Source organism: Ambystoma mexicanum, chromosome 10 (genome assembly GCF_040938575.1).
Source record: "Ambystoma mexicanum isolate Mex_15411 chromosome 10, UKY_AmexF1_1, whole genome shotgun sequence".
NCBI classification, from domain to species: Eukaryota; Metazoa; Chordata; class Amphibia; order Caudata; family Ambystomatidae; genus Ambystoma; species Ambystoma mexicanum.
In genome coordinates, this window is record NC_090932.1 from 848,739,945 (window position 1) to 848,755,057 (window position 15,113).

Genomic DNA, 15,113 nt, shown 5'->3' on the forward strand with positions numbered 1-15,113 from the left:
CACTTTACGGATGAAGGCCTGTGAATTGTTGACAGAGCCAAGGAGACAGCGAAGACCCAGGTGGTATAAAGTGTGCAAGAGGGGCTCAAATGGTTGGCGGTGGAGACGAACTGTGCAAGCTAGGTGGGAGGAGTGAGGAGACCATCTGATTGAAGGTTGTGGTGGTGCCAAGAAAGACCATATGAGGAAGGTGTGAACAGACTGCAAGGATGGAAAGGGAAAAGAAAGAAGGCGTTCAGGGAAGGCAATGCCCATAGAATGTATGGACATATCAACATGTTTTTTATGAAAACAAACTCACTCCAGGGGCGGCCATTTGGTTCCTGTCATGCACTGCATGAAGGACGTGATGCTTGCGTGATCCGAATGACCAATGCATCCATGGTCTGTTGTGATGTAAGTTACCACTTTCTGCACAGCCTGTATGTGGGGATATTGGTGACATGGCAAAGCTCCACCAACTATATATCAATCCACAAATACCCTTTGGTCTGCTCCATGAACCAGGTCAGTCGCTTTGGCTCACACAGGTGCTCAGTGCCACCTCTAACTACACAACAATAACAACCACAGGAGCATGATTATCACCCTGATGCATATATTAACAGAGGTTAAATCATTACAATGCCCAGGGACATCATTTTACCAAAATGCCAGAGGTAGTGGAAGTGACATCACATGACCACTGACCTCTGATGACATCACAGGAAGTGATGTCATTTGACCCAACCCCAAAGTGACATCATGTGACATCACGTGAAGCGATGGAACACAACCTTTCATGCCTTGAGGGGGCGTGGCTACATGGCCACGGGATAGTCTGTGCTCTCCGAGAGCTCCTGCTGATCTGTCTGACAATCTAAGAAAAAGGACATTTTAGGCCTGCTGTGAAACACCAAAAGGTATCCACAGGAGTATGAATATGCGAGGGAGGAACTGCTCGCATGCCTGGTGAAATCCGCAACACAAAAGACTAACGGGGAGCTGCAGAAGATTGCGTGCAGCGGCCAGATAACAAACAAGATGGCGGATTGAACAAATAGAATAGCCGACAGAGTGCTGTGTTACAACAGTGTAGCCAGCCGAAACGCAGTTGTGACGCGACCGCCCATCAGACTACATAGGGATTGAACTGATGCGAGCTACAGTGTCCATGACTGCAGGTGAGGCCGTGGAACGAAATAAACCTCTGGCAGTGAGAGTAAAGCAGCCAGCGGCTACGCAACACTGTGAGTGCCGGAGTAGTATGTGAACCTGAACGAGATGCCGGAGAGATGAATGCAAATGGGACGCCTCCCCGAATGAAACTAAATTAACGAAGCGTCAGGGGTCACGAGGCTACCGGACAAGAAGTATGTGATCTGGAATATAACCTTGCTGAAGCAGATGGGGAAAATTAACGTGCAAGCTAAATCTCACTGAATCGGACAAGGGAAGCCGCAGACGGGAGACTGCGAAGTTAACTCCCTCAAGCGAGGCTCAGCCACAAAGTATCCAGGCTCGACCGCTGGAGAGCAAACTCAATAACGCCTGCCAGTGCAACTGACACTTGTAGTGAAGCTGGGCACCTCGTCACATTACCGGAGCAACAAATCTATGCCAAGTGCAGGCTGAATGCCAAGGCAGGAATTAAAAAGTGTATGGAACACTGGAAGTCTCTATAAAGTGCCAGTAGCAAGTGTGGATTGTATGATCTAAGGGCCACACAGAGGCTGGTGGTAAAACATCAGAGAACATTACACCAGCCCAATTCAGATGTGGAAGTGGCCCTGAAAAACATTGCTTTTGCAGCCGGCATACTGATGATGTGTAGACCCTGATGCGCAAAAACCCAAGATGGCACCTGCTGCAAGATAATAATCAAAGAAAAAAAAACCGAAGCGGCTATACACGGCATACCTGTGCCAGCGGCTGGTGGTGGCTTGTGATAGTTCAACTAGAAAATATAAAACAGTGCAGAACAAGCACCTCACAAGGCAAGCTAGGCACTACAGCCCCCTGAGGGCAACATACCCAAGCACAGACTACCCCTGAGGCACCAAAAAACATATTTCTGAGCACCTGCAGAGGAACATACGGCAACACCAAGATGGCGAATGAGCAGACCAAGGGGAAGGGCAAACAACCCACGCTTGAGGAATATGCGAGAATGCTGCAAATGTCAGAAGGGGCCAGAAGTAAGGAAAAGACCCCAGTCGCAGACACCGCCTTGGGGAACAAAGACCAGCAGATCCTGGAAGCAATTGCGGACCTGAAACTTACATGGGAAACTAAATTGGAATCGGCCATGGTCAAACTGAAGGCCGCACTAGAACTTAAAGTGGGCGCAGTACAGGAAGAGGTGAATCTCCTTAGGCAAGACATCAGAACGCTGGCAGAACGCACGGACGAATGGGAAAAAGAGATGGCCCCGAACACAGATGCATGCGCTTCTCATAAATTGGAAAAAAGAGATGGCCCCGAACACAGTTGCATGCGCGTCTCACAAATTGGAAAAAGAGATGGCTCCGAACACAGTTGCATGCGCGTCTCACAAATCAGAGATTCACATCTTAGAACAACGCGTGAGTAACCTGGAAAATAGGGCAGAAGAAGCGGAGGGACATGCCCAGAGAAACAAAGTACACATTGTGGGACTACCGGAAGGAGCAGAGGGATCAAACCCCATGAACTTCATCGAAACAATGCTGCTGCAGGAAATAACGGGAGGGGTGTTGACCCAAGGATTCGCAGTGAAATGGTCACATAGGGCCTTAACACGCAGGCCACCACCAGGGGCCCCACCAAGACCAATAATCGCCAAAATCCTGAACTATCGAGACAAGGAGAGAATCCTGGATTTTTTCCGAAGGGAGCAATGATACAAAGGGCATCAGCGAACATCACGGCATACCTGGATTATACATTGATAGTACAAAGACGGAGCATGAACTATGGTGCAGTGAAAAGACAGCTGTGGGAAGCAGGGTATAAGTACATGCTGATATACCCTGCAAAATTGAAGGTGTACCATCAAAACAGAGCACTCTTCTTTGACACCCCAGAAGATGCATCAGATTGGCTGGACACGCAGAACTGCCCATCGGAGACTGGTACCCAGAAGGAAGGCGGCGCAGATAAGTAACATAGAGGCCGCAGTACCTAAAGTGCAGCAGACTCAGACATTGGGACTTGAATATAAGATAGGGCGTGGGCAGTTGTGTCTTTGGCTACATAGGCCGCATTGATAATTATACTTAGGTATGGAGATATGGAGTAAATTGCAGGAGCCCCATGGAACCCGCTATTATACCCCCGTGAATAGATTAGTTAGGATACCAATAGATCGGTAGCACCCTGCTGGGTTCCTGATCTCGGCAACCCGAGATAGGACCAAATGCGGGAGAGCCTGAGATCCAGGGATGGAGCTGGGCACCAGTTGGGAATGGGTTTTAAGGGAATGTTTGCACTGAACAAAGTTGGGGGAACCGGGAGGGGGGAGTTAGTTGGGGAGTTAACGCTGAATTTATACGGGGAACGAGCCCATACTTATGCCAAAATAAGTTCGAGAGAGGAATAGATGGGGGTCAGGGAGAAGAAAACACGGATGGCAAAGGGAAGTCTCAGAATTGTAACTTGGAACATGAGGGGTCTTAACAGTTTGTTGTATCTGAGGAGACAGAAAGTGGACATAGCATTATTACAGGAAACCCACCTCACCAAAGACAAACTTGAGAAGGTCAAGAAAAAGTGGAGAGGGACCACCGTGGGAGCGACATATTCATTTTATGCTAGGGGGGTGCATACCTGGGTAGCACCTCATGTGCTGTTTCAGATGCTCCAAGTTACGGTGGAGCCAGACGGGAGGATGATTGTAATATGGGGGTTGCTGGAGAATAGAGAATTGAGCATCATAAATACCTATGCCCCCACGCATGACACAGCAGCCTACTTTAGGACCTTATATGGCAAAGTTGCCCCCCTCCTGGGAGGTGCGATTAGGTGGGGAGGGGATTTCAACTGCACGTTATATCCCAAAATGGATAGGTCCGATACAAAACTAGATAAGCCCACCCCCTCCGCAAAGGCCCTACAGGCCTTGCTGAGAGACTTTGGGCTAGAGGATAGCTGGAGACAGCAACACCCAAATGATAGGCACTACTCACACTATGCAGCCCCACAAAACCTATACACGAGACTGGACTATATGTTCGCTGCCTCCGAACCCGTGGGTGAAATGGTGTGCTCGGAGTATAAGGTAAGAACGTTATCAGACCACCCCCCTTGGTGGTGGAGTGGAGACACCAGCTCCCCAGAGCAAGGATTCCAACATGGAGACTTAGAGCCGAGGCCCTACGGGACTCGGCATTCCGTGAGGACTTCAGGGAGGAAATTATCGCATACTTTGGCACTAACACAGGGACTGTGAAGTTGGAAGAAACTCTATGGGAGGCATTTAAAGTGGTAGTAAGAGGTGCGGCCATATCTAAATTTAGAAGGCTCCAAGGGGGTATAGAGCGAGAGCTGCAAGAGACAGAAGAAATTGGAAGCAATGATGCAGAAAGGGGACACCTCACAGGAGGATGCCGAACAAGTGAGCCAATTGCAGCAAGCCAACAGGGAGCTCTGGGAACGACTATGCATTATGAATTATAAGAAATACATTGAAAGGCAACACGCAGGGGTGGGACAAAACAGGGAGGCTGCTTGCATGGCTATATAAAAATGAGACACCGAGAACCGTAATCAGTGAGATAACAGGAGAAGAAGGGCAGATCTGGAACACCCAGGAGGGAGTGAATGAGGGGTTCTTTAGATTTTACAAACGCCTTTATGAAGATACAGGGGAGGAAGCAGGGCGGTAGACGCTAGAAACATTGGAGGACATAGGATTGCCTAAATTAAATGAGGAGGAAAAGGAAAACCTGCAGGCCCCAATTACATTAGAGGAACTTGAGACAGTGGTCCTGCACTTACCCACCAGTAAGGCCCGGGCCAGACGGGCTACCCAGCAAATTTTATAAAACTTATAGGCAGGAAGTACTTCCCCCCTGCTGACCATGCTAAATGCGGTGTTCTAAAGGGGAAGGCTGCTGGAATCCCTGAGATAAGCGGTGATTGTTCCGCTTCTGAAACCCGGTAAGCCAAGCTCAGACTGCAGGTCATACAGACCCCTATCCATGTTAAACCAGGACAGCAAAATCCTACGGCAGTGCTAGCGAATAGGATAAAAAGGGTAATAAATAAACTCATACACCCTGATCAAATCGGATATGTCCCGGGAAGGAACATAACCGATAACCATAGTAGACTCCACCATATAATAGAACAGACAGAGAGCGAGCTTGGTGAAATGGCAATAGTCTCGCTGGATGCAATAAAAGCCTTTGTCTCCATGAGGTGGCCTTGGATGATGGCGGCCCTAAAAGAATACGGGATAGGTCCTGGGTATCTGAGGTGGGTGAAGATGATATACAGCTCCCCAGTAGCTGGGGTCAAAACGGGCGCGATAATCTCTGAAATGGCAATTTAGCATAGGCACAAGGCAGGGCTGCCCCTGGTCCCCCATGCGATATATACTGGCATTAGAACCATTAGCAATCTGCCTTGGACAACAATATGGGGAGATAGGCATCCACACGAAGGGGGACCCACACCTGATATCAGTGTAGACTGACAATATGTCGCTATGTCTGCGCTTCCCAGAGGAAAACTTGCAGTATGTCCTAGAAGTGATGAAACCCTTTTGGGCATAGCAGTAAACCCTAAAAAATCCAGCATGTTTCCTCTGGGAAGATATAGAGGGTCCCCACCGGGAGACCTACCTGTCTTGCAAATACACTGGCAGACTAAAACATTTAGATACTTAGGGATCGATATATATCATAAGGTGATGTCATCAGTGATGTCATCAATGACATTTGTGATGTCATCTTTGATGTCCTGGGTGTTAGTGTTAGCAGTGCACGGTGGCGACACGAGTTATGGTTGCTTATCTTACCATAACTGCCGAATTTCAGGGGTTTTTCGGTTTTACTTGGAACCATAAAGTCCCTTTAACAAAGTTTTTTCACTGAATTTCATAGGTTTTTAGTAGCGCAACTTAACCATAACGTCCATTTAACAAAGTTTTTTTCACTGAATTTCATAGGTTTTTAGTAGCGCAACTTAACCATAACGTCCCTTTAACAAAGTTTTTTCACTGAATTTCATAGTTTTTTAGTAGCAAAACTTAACAATAATGACTTTGACTTTATATACATGTCATATGGAACTGACCAGATCTCTTCTTATGAACGTGATGTCCGCGAACTTATTTAATGTTCGCGGACATGTTCGGAGAACAATACCACTACCTAAAAACTGTGGGGGGGGAGGGTGGTGGGGTATGTTTGATTGTTATATCATAATATAGGAACATTTAACAAATTCAAAAAGCAGCACACAAACACATTATATATAGTAATACATAAGAAATGTAACCCATATATGTAACACACTAACCATTCATTTAAATACAATATGTTCTGAAATGGAATATACCACAAGAACATAAATTGGCTTCCAACATAATTACCTCACAGACACAACAGAACTGAGAACAAGACCAGACCCACTGAATACATAGGACTTATCTTACCAGAAATAGTAAGTGTACTTCATTTTACTCATATATTTATAAACTTTCTGTATTAGATTAAAAAATATATTATCTTTTTTTTTTTTCCTCACAGAAATGTCTAGTACTCTGGAATGGCTAGAGGAAATTTCCCACATGAAGAAATGTCACAAGATAGTGAAACTAATGGTAAACACTTTATAATATAAACCATTTAAATATTATTATTTTGTATACATTTAACATATATTTTTTTTTGTACAGAGCATAACAAAATAGAAACTACCTCTGAAGAAGCTGTTATGGAAAACACGCTTGACAACATAAAGAAAAAAATGATTTACTGTTGACCAATTTTAATAATTTGAAAACTTTTGTTGAAGATCATTTTAAAACAAAAACGTCATACCATTGCCCCACATGTACTTGTCCCTCCTCACCATGTCCTAGTCAATTATCCCCAAACCCTCTCCATAATCCAAAACGTTTTGATGAGATTTCCATCCCTTCTTCACCTAATATCAATCATGTTGAAACCCCAAATTCTCCTGTTTTTGTTTCTGTTTCTGCCTCACCTTCTGTGTCATAAATTATTAATATATGTTAAATAAAGTTTAATGTTTATATTGTATTGTGAATAGTTTCCGTTTTTTTTTTAAAAAAACAATAAAAGTGTCCGCGGACAGTGCGAGTGTTCTGAAATGTTCGTACATAAACGAAAATGGAGGTGTCCTGAAGAACACCACACCTGTTCGTACTGTTCGCTAGCAAGTTGAAACTGTTCTAAGAACACAGGTGGTGTCCTGAAATGTTCGTAAAGAAACAAAAATTGAAGTGTTCTAAAGAACACTATATCTGTCCGTAATGTTCGCTATGAACTTAAAACTGTCCTAAGAACACAATTGCTGTCCTGAAATGTTCGTAAATAAACGAAAATGATGTGTCCTGAACAACAGTACAACTGTTCGTAGTGTTCGCTAGCAACATGAAACTGTACTAAGAACACACGCGGTGTCCTGAATTGTTCGTAAACAAACAAAAATTAAAGTGTCCTAAAGAACACTATACCTGTCTGGTACTGTTCGCTAGCAAGTTCAAACTGTTCTAAGAACCCTATTGGTGTCCTGAAATGTTCATACGTAAACGAAAATGGAGGTGTCCTGAAGAACACTATACCTGTGCGTAGTGTTCGCTACCCAATTGAAACTGTTCTAAGAACACAATTGGTATCCTGAAATGTTCGTACATAAACTAAATTACACGTGTCCTGAAGAACACTATATCTGTCCTTACTGTTCGTTACCAAGTTTAAACTGTTCTAAGAACACGTGCGGTGTCCTGAAATGTTCGTTTCACGTGTGACGCACTTTTAATTACTTCAGAACCCGAACAGTGTCCGTAGAGCATCAATGCGCATGCGCTAACCAATCTCCGTGCACTTGGTGTCCTGTGGACAGGTGCTTCCTTCGCAGACTAGTTCTCAAACAGATCATATGACCATGCCCACGCTCATCGTGTGTCCTGAAATGCGGACACTGTTCGTGTCCCCGAACAATTTAAAAGTACATTTTCAGTTAATCCATAATATTTTTCAATAAAATCTCACCATGCCACAAGTCCCACATAGTAATCTTGAGTTTCTATATACCTTTTGAAACTTTCCGATCCTTTTTTTGTGTTCGATCTGTCCGCTCACAGTGCGCATGTCCACGGACCGCGCACAAGCACCCCTATAAAAGACCATGCCCAAGAGCTTATTCCCATTGTGTTTCTGGCTATTCTTCAGAACACAGTGATTTTTGCTGCCACCTGCAGACTACAACATCATCGAGATGGCATCCTTGGCTGCTGAACTGTCACTTGGTGCTGCACATGCTTCAGCACCACCACCACCACCTCCCCAAGGGCCTGAAGAGGGGAACAGGACTGAGGATGCGGAGGAGGAAGAAGAGGATGATGAGAATGAGGTAGAGGAAATCCCTACTACCCGCACTAGGCGTGAGTCTTGGGTGTGGCGGTTATTTACCATTCATGGGAATGGTCCTAAAGCTCGTGCGAACCATGTTACCTGCAATGAGTACAAAATGATACTCAGTCGCAGGAAGCACGGTAACTACAGCTTTGGGACCACTACTATGAAGCGACACCTGAGGTCATTTCACTCTGGGGCTATTCGCAGGGTTGTACCTTGCGAAGAACATAGCAGGTTGATTTCCTCTACTTCATCCTCTGTTTCTGATCCTGTCACCACACGGACCACCTCTGTGGGACAGCGTCTTTCTCAAGCTGCCTCACAGGCCATACAGAATGCTGATGACCCCTACCTTTCGAGGGTCACAGTTGTATGTATGTACTGTGACACAGTACTCTGCATGGGGGAGCGACTTCGGAGTGCTTTTGAGACTATCGTCTCAGAGCACGAGAACACCTGCTCACTACCCAAATAAAACCCACTCTACATCTTCCTCTCTCAGCTCGCCCTTTCTTATCCCTGTGGTTGGTGTCCCCCCCTTTACCCTCCTTTACCCTCCTCTCCTAGTGTGTCGTGTCTGAAAAACCAAAAAAAATACAAAATTACAAAAATCAAAAAAAAATAATAAGGCTCTTTTCAGAGCCACCTTTCCCAGTTAAAAAATAGAAGTGAAAATAAATGAAGCAGGGCTTTTTGTATTTTTTAGAAGTCCGCGGACAGTTCGTGAACATTAAAAAAATTGGGTTGCTACTCCATCACAAACATTGTAATTTTCTCTGGGTGGTGTTTGTAAGTCAAAAATTGTAAATGCTTAACATCTACTTCAAAATCGTTGTTGTAATTCCAAAAAAGGTCGCAATGAATTTTGTACATTTCTCAGAAAAATCTAATTGCCAGCATAAGTAAGATGGACTCCATCTCTGCGAAAAATGTATGTACTACAAAACATAATATTTTCATTGTGAAAAGAAGACATGCCAAAATCTCTTAGAAAGCCACAAACAGCCTTATTAACATTGCGCCTTGCTTTTTCCATTTGTGGACCAAATGAAGAAGAACGAAGCCACATTTGTCTCTGCGCAATCCGTGAAAATATCACTTGAGAATTAGGAAACATGTCCATAACCTTCCTCAGTCCTTCTTTTATAGCAAATTGCAAAAAAATTCCAGTCACATGTCCTAAACTGTTCCCTCCACAATGAATTACAATCATGTCTGGATGTTGCTCTGTCTCCAAAGTAGCACAGAGAGGTAGCAAGTCCAACCACTTCATTCCACGTACTCCATGCCAGTGTACTTCCACATGTGGGAATCCAAGATCTACAGCTACTCCACAGCTTTCTGCATGCACCTTCAACCAATGTATCCACAAATCTCCTAAAATCCAAACAATCTGTTTTCTGAAACAAACAGCCATAGCTATCTTTTGTTCTCTCAGCAAAAAGAGTATCTGAGAAAATCTCTCCTGGCACAACACACCCACCAAACTTTCCTGACCAATCCCTTTCAGTGCTTATTCTCATTTGCATGACTTCTGAACCCAAAAATCCCGGGATGTAACTCTTGATGTCCGCGAACTACCGCCATGTCCGCGGACATATCGTAACATGAACAGCCCTTCTACCATTTCCACTACACTCTCTCTGCCATTCCCTCATTGGATGTACCTCAAAAATCACATGACCATGCACCAATCACATTCAAGACCTCTACATCTAACTGCATCATCATAGATCAGCACTGCAAATGTACTCTGAATTTCTCTGAGTAAAAGTGTCATATCATTGGCAAGCAGCATCTATTAGAAATACTGTACAAGTCTTCAAGATTTCTACTTGCAGCTCCATGCATATCCATATGCATGAACACAAACTTCAGGTATGCATATTTTCTGTATAGTAGATGACATAGCTCTCAACCATTTTTGCTTTACAGGCGGGTGAAATCACCCGATTTTGTTTTTGGCGGGTGAGACGCCCATTGGAATGAATGGGCGTGCAGGAGGCTTGGCTGGTGAGTCTGCCCTTTACAAGGCGTGTGACACCCGCCAAAAGCGTGTGAGTTGAGAGCTATGGTAGATGAACACATTTTCAAACAGACTTTTACCTTGTAAAATCTGTAAAATGAATTTACTGTACTTTTTTCAATTTCCTAAAATCAACTATCACTTATAAACCTTTATACCTTTTACTTTCTTTATACACACACACTTAAATCATGTTAAACTAAAACATTTTAAATGAAATATATAGACTACATATATTCAAACAAAATTGCATGCAAACACAATCTATGTTTAAACCTTTATAAAAATACTTATACAATTTCATATTTTTTGTTTTTATTTATTTATTTACTTAATTACTTTAAATTAGACATGACATTGAGGCGCTATTACCTAGAACATTTTACTTACAGAAATAGTGGTATTCACTAATATATTATAAATTTCACAAGACATAGTAAAAATATTTTTTTTTTGCTACAGTAAGTCATTCAATACAATTTGTTCATTAAGAACATATCATATGTACTGAACTGATGCAATGTATTTTATGTAAATAAATTAGTTTAATGCTTTTACAGAAGGCACTGAGGATTTCAATTAAAAAAATCAATATCTAAATTAAAAACAGTGCTATATACAAACAAAGTTACTAATTTGAAGCTTTTACAATTGCAGTGAAGACCAGTTTCCTGAAAAGAAGCAGCCGAATTCGGAGAAGAAAGAAAAACTAAGAAGTTACCTGTTAATTTAAAAAAAAGTAAGTAAAATACCACCATAATATTTATATTATTAATCAAATATACTATAACATTAATACAAGCTATTTTGGTTTCTTAAAATAGACATTTTGTACCATTTTGTCCAACAATTTCCATGTCTTAAACAGCGATTTACAGCCAGAATGGCCCACAAATTTCTATTTTTGGACAGACAAATTAGCCAACTGAACCACTACAATTTTCATATTATAGAACAAACAACTGTTTTAATTGTATACATTAGATTTACTATTTGTACTTTTCCACACCACTAGCTTACTTTTTTTTTTCATCTGAACCCCAGTTTAGTAACACATAAATTCAAGAATACCTATCCCTACTAGTTTTAGTTCCCAATGCACAATCACACACCATTACATACATCTTTATCATCTTACTCAAACACTCATGCACACAGCACACATACATTCCAGAACACCCCAACCCATATCTTCTTTATTTTTTTCAACAGACCCTAAAGAATGCCTACCAAAAGGCAACTCTGTAGAAAGCAACACAAAATTAGAGCAAATGAAAATAAAGGTGTCCAACATAAGCATCCATTTCTAGCAGAATTTGTAAAAAAAAGTTGAAACAAAACAGCTAATACAATCATTTAGTGAAACACAAGAATTTTCAAGTACAACAACTTCGCTTCCTCTATCAAAATGTAAAACAAACCAAAAAACAATTAACAAAAAATCAGCTATCAGTACAGATAAAAACTACTTCTTCAAATTTTAATATAGTGCAAAGTAAGCATACCAAGAAAAGTATTTTAGCCAAAATATACCGTCACAAAGTCCTTCAAAATCTTATAAAAACAGGAGAGAAATCAGGTTCAAAGCTTAAAACCTATCGTAGGAAATTAATCTTAGAAGCATTGAATGACAGTGCAATTCTTCTCAAAAGAAATTTATTTATTTTACTGTTAAACAAAATGAAACCACTAACAAAACTAATAACTAAATTACAAAAAAGACTTCTCAATAAGCAAAATGTCAACAGAAAGAACTTCTTAAGTATCTGCGGAGGTGAATGGAATCACGAGCACAGAACCATATTTTAATGAAGAAGCGTACAAACAAAAGCAAATGAATACAATTGCCAAAAATAGCAGTGGTCGAGGTTATGAAAAAGTGAATGATACCATAATGGAACAAGAAGTACTCCTTACAAAAATATGCCCTGAAAACTTAGAATTACCCCTCCATTCAACGTCTAGTGTACAAATGGCCATGCACGTCAATGTGTAATATTCCCAAACAATGTTTCAAATCTTTACACCAATTCCTCAATAAATATGTAAAAAGCAAAGACAAAATCAAAATTAAATTACTGCAAAATATAGATACACATAAATATAGTACACAGGACTACAAGGACATTCATTGGCCTGCATTACAGGACCTACTTGTAAAACCACTTTCCATGATATCAAAAGGATATCAACACATCATTCAACTATAAGAAATCTAGTCTATAAACTGTACTATGCTAAAAGTCCTGCTTTAGCACTAGCAAAGTTAATAACATCCTTCTACATGGTACAGAAAAAGACCTACTTGAAGAAATTCACTATATCCAGAAAAAATATTTTGGAAGTGAAAGCCATTTACAGAATGAAATAGCTTTAAACCAATTAAGCAACAATTCTACACATGACAACCTTTTGCTAAACACATACAAAAAATAAATACTAACATTTAAAAGTACATCAGCTGAAGTACCACACCATGTATGTGTATGTTGCCGTAGAATTTTTTATAAAAGTAACACAAAAACTGTGGACCTATCATACAAAATAGAAGACAATGAAGATTCTAAATGGTTTGAATTAGCTCTATACCTTCTAGCAGAAAACAAATATGAAATAACTGAGCCCTTAATACTTTGCAGTTATTGCACTACAGAACTTGACAACAACCAAACTCCTTCACGTTCTATCACAAATAATTTGGAATTATACCCAGTACCAAAACCTCTACAACAACTTAATTTATATGAGAGCATCATAATTCAAACAGTACACCCATTTCAAGCAATAATACGCCTTCAACCAAAAACAGCAAAATTACCTCCCTCTGAATTGGTAAAATGCATTCGTGGAAAAGTAGTTTATTTACCATTAAATCTAAAAGAAAATGTGCATACTCTAGGAGTGCAACGTCCAATGCAGCAATCTTTAATTATATTAGTAAATGGAATACCTACAAAAGACAAAAAAATATGGCAACAGCTGGTAGATTTACATAAAGTTAGACAAGCATTCCAATACTTGAAAGATACAACTGAAATAATTCAAGAAACACAAGAAGCTGGTCAATTTGAGCTACTAGATCCTTCTACAATATCAAATACTTTAGACCATTATACAATTCATCCTTTGCACTGTAATGACACCGTACAAGATGTACTAGAAACTTACCAAATGTTTCAAACAAAAGGATCGCCAATCAGTATATGGGAAAAAAGTATCGGAGCACGTGCTTTTCCTCTACTCTTTCCTACTGGCAAAGGAGGAAGGTATGATGATAGACCTATTCAAATATCAGCTTCAGAATAACGCTCATTACGGATGTATTCTGAAGATCCCAGATTTAGACGAAATGTGGAATACATATTCCACCTACTCTTTAAAAGTGAACTAGCAACTTTATGTTACGGAGTTGCACACATATTGAAATCAGGATCACACTTTCAAAATATGACAGCTACACAATTATTAGAGAAAGTGCAACAAAAGGATGAGGTTTTACAATCAAATATTACAAATCTATTAGCAAATATGCGTGGTACTAAAGAGTGCTGGTTTCGACATCATGGAGATGTACGTTGTATGATCAGAAACCTTAGCCCACCCACTTGGTTTGTTACATTAAGTTGTGCAGAATATGCATGGGAAGATTTACATGATTTCCTACGCATATCAAATAAAAACAAAACAAACATAGATATTCTAACACCTGGAGAACTTTGTTCTTTGGATCCTGTTAATGTTTCAAGATATTTTCACCATTGCTTCATTGCTATGCTACATTTTATTTGTAATAAAACTGTTCCTCCCCTTGGAGAAGTGCAACACTTCTTTTGGAGAAAAGAATACCAAGCCAGAGGAGCACCACATATCCACATGCTTTTATGGATTAAAGATGCTCCTAAATTTGGTCAAGACAGTGATGCCACTGTTTTGCAGTTTATTGAAAAATATGTCACTTGTGAAATTCCATCAGAAGCCACAAATAGTGATCTTCCTGCACAAATTTTACAATTTCAAAGACACAAATGTGGAAAATATTGTCGTCGCAAATACAAAAACAAAGGCAAATATTACACCAAATGCCGATTTGGTTTCCCTAGACCAGTTACAAATACAGGTCAAGTAAACAACCTCATGTCTTCAGTTAGACATAGTGTTAAAGGTAAGTCACCTAAAAATACATATTACATAAAAAGAAAAGAAGAAGAAAAATATATCAATGATTATAATGCAATCATTGCCCACTTATGGAATGCAAACATAGATGTGCAGTACATTGCAGACAATTCTACTGCAGTTGCACAATATGTCACAGCATACTTAACTAAAGCAGAAAAGACAGAGCTCCAAGACCTCTGGAATGACCTGTCATCAGATAAAACAGTATCTCAGAAATTATACAGCTTGGGCATAAAAATGCTCACCCATAGAGAATGTGGATCTTATGAAGCAGCTGATCGTTTAACTGGTACTTCATTGTATGGTAAATCTGAAAATATAGTATGGCTAAGTCTTGG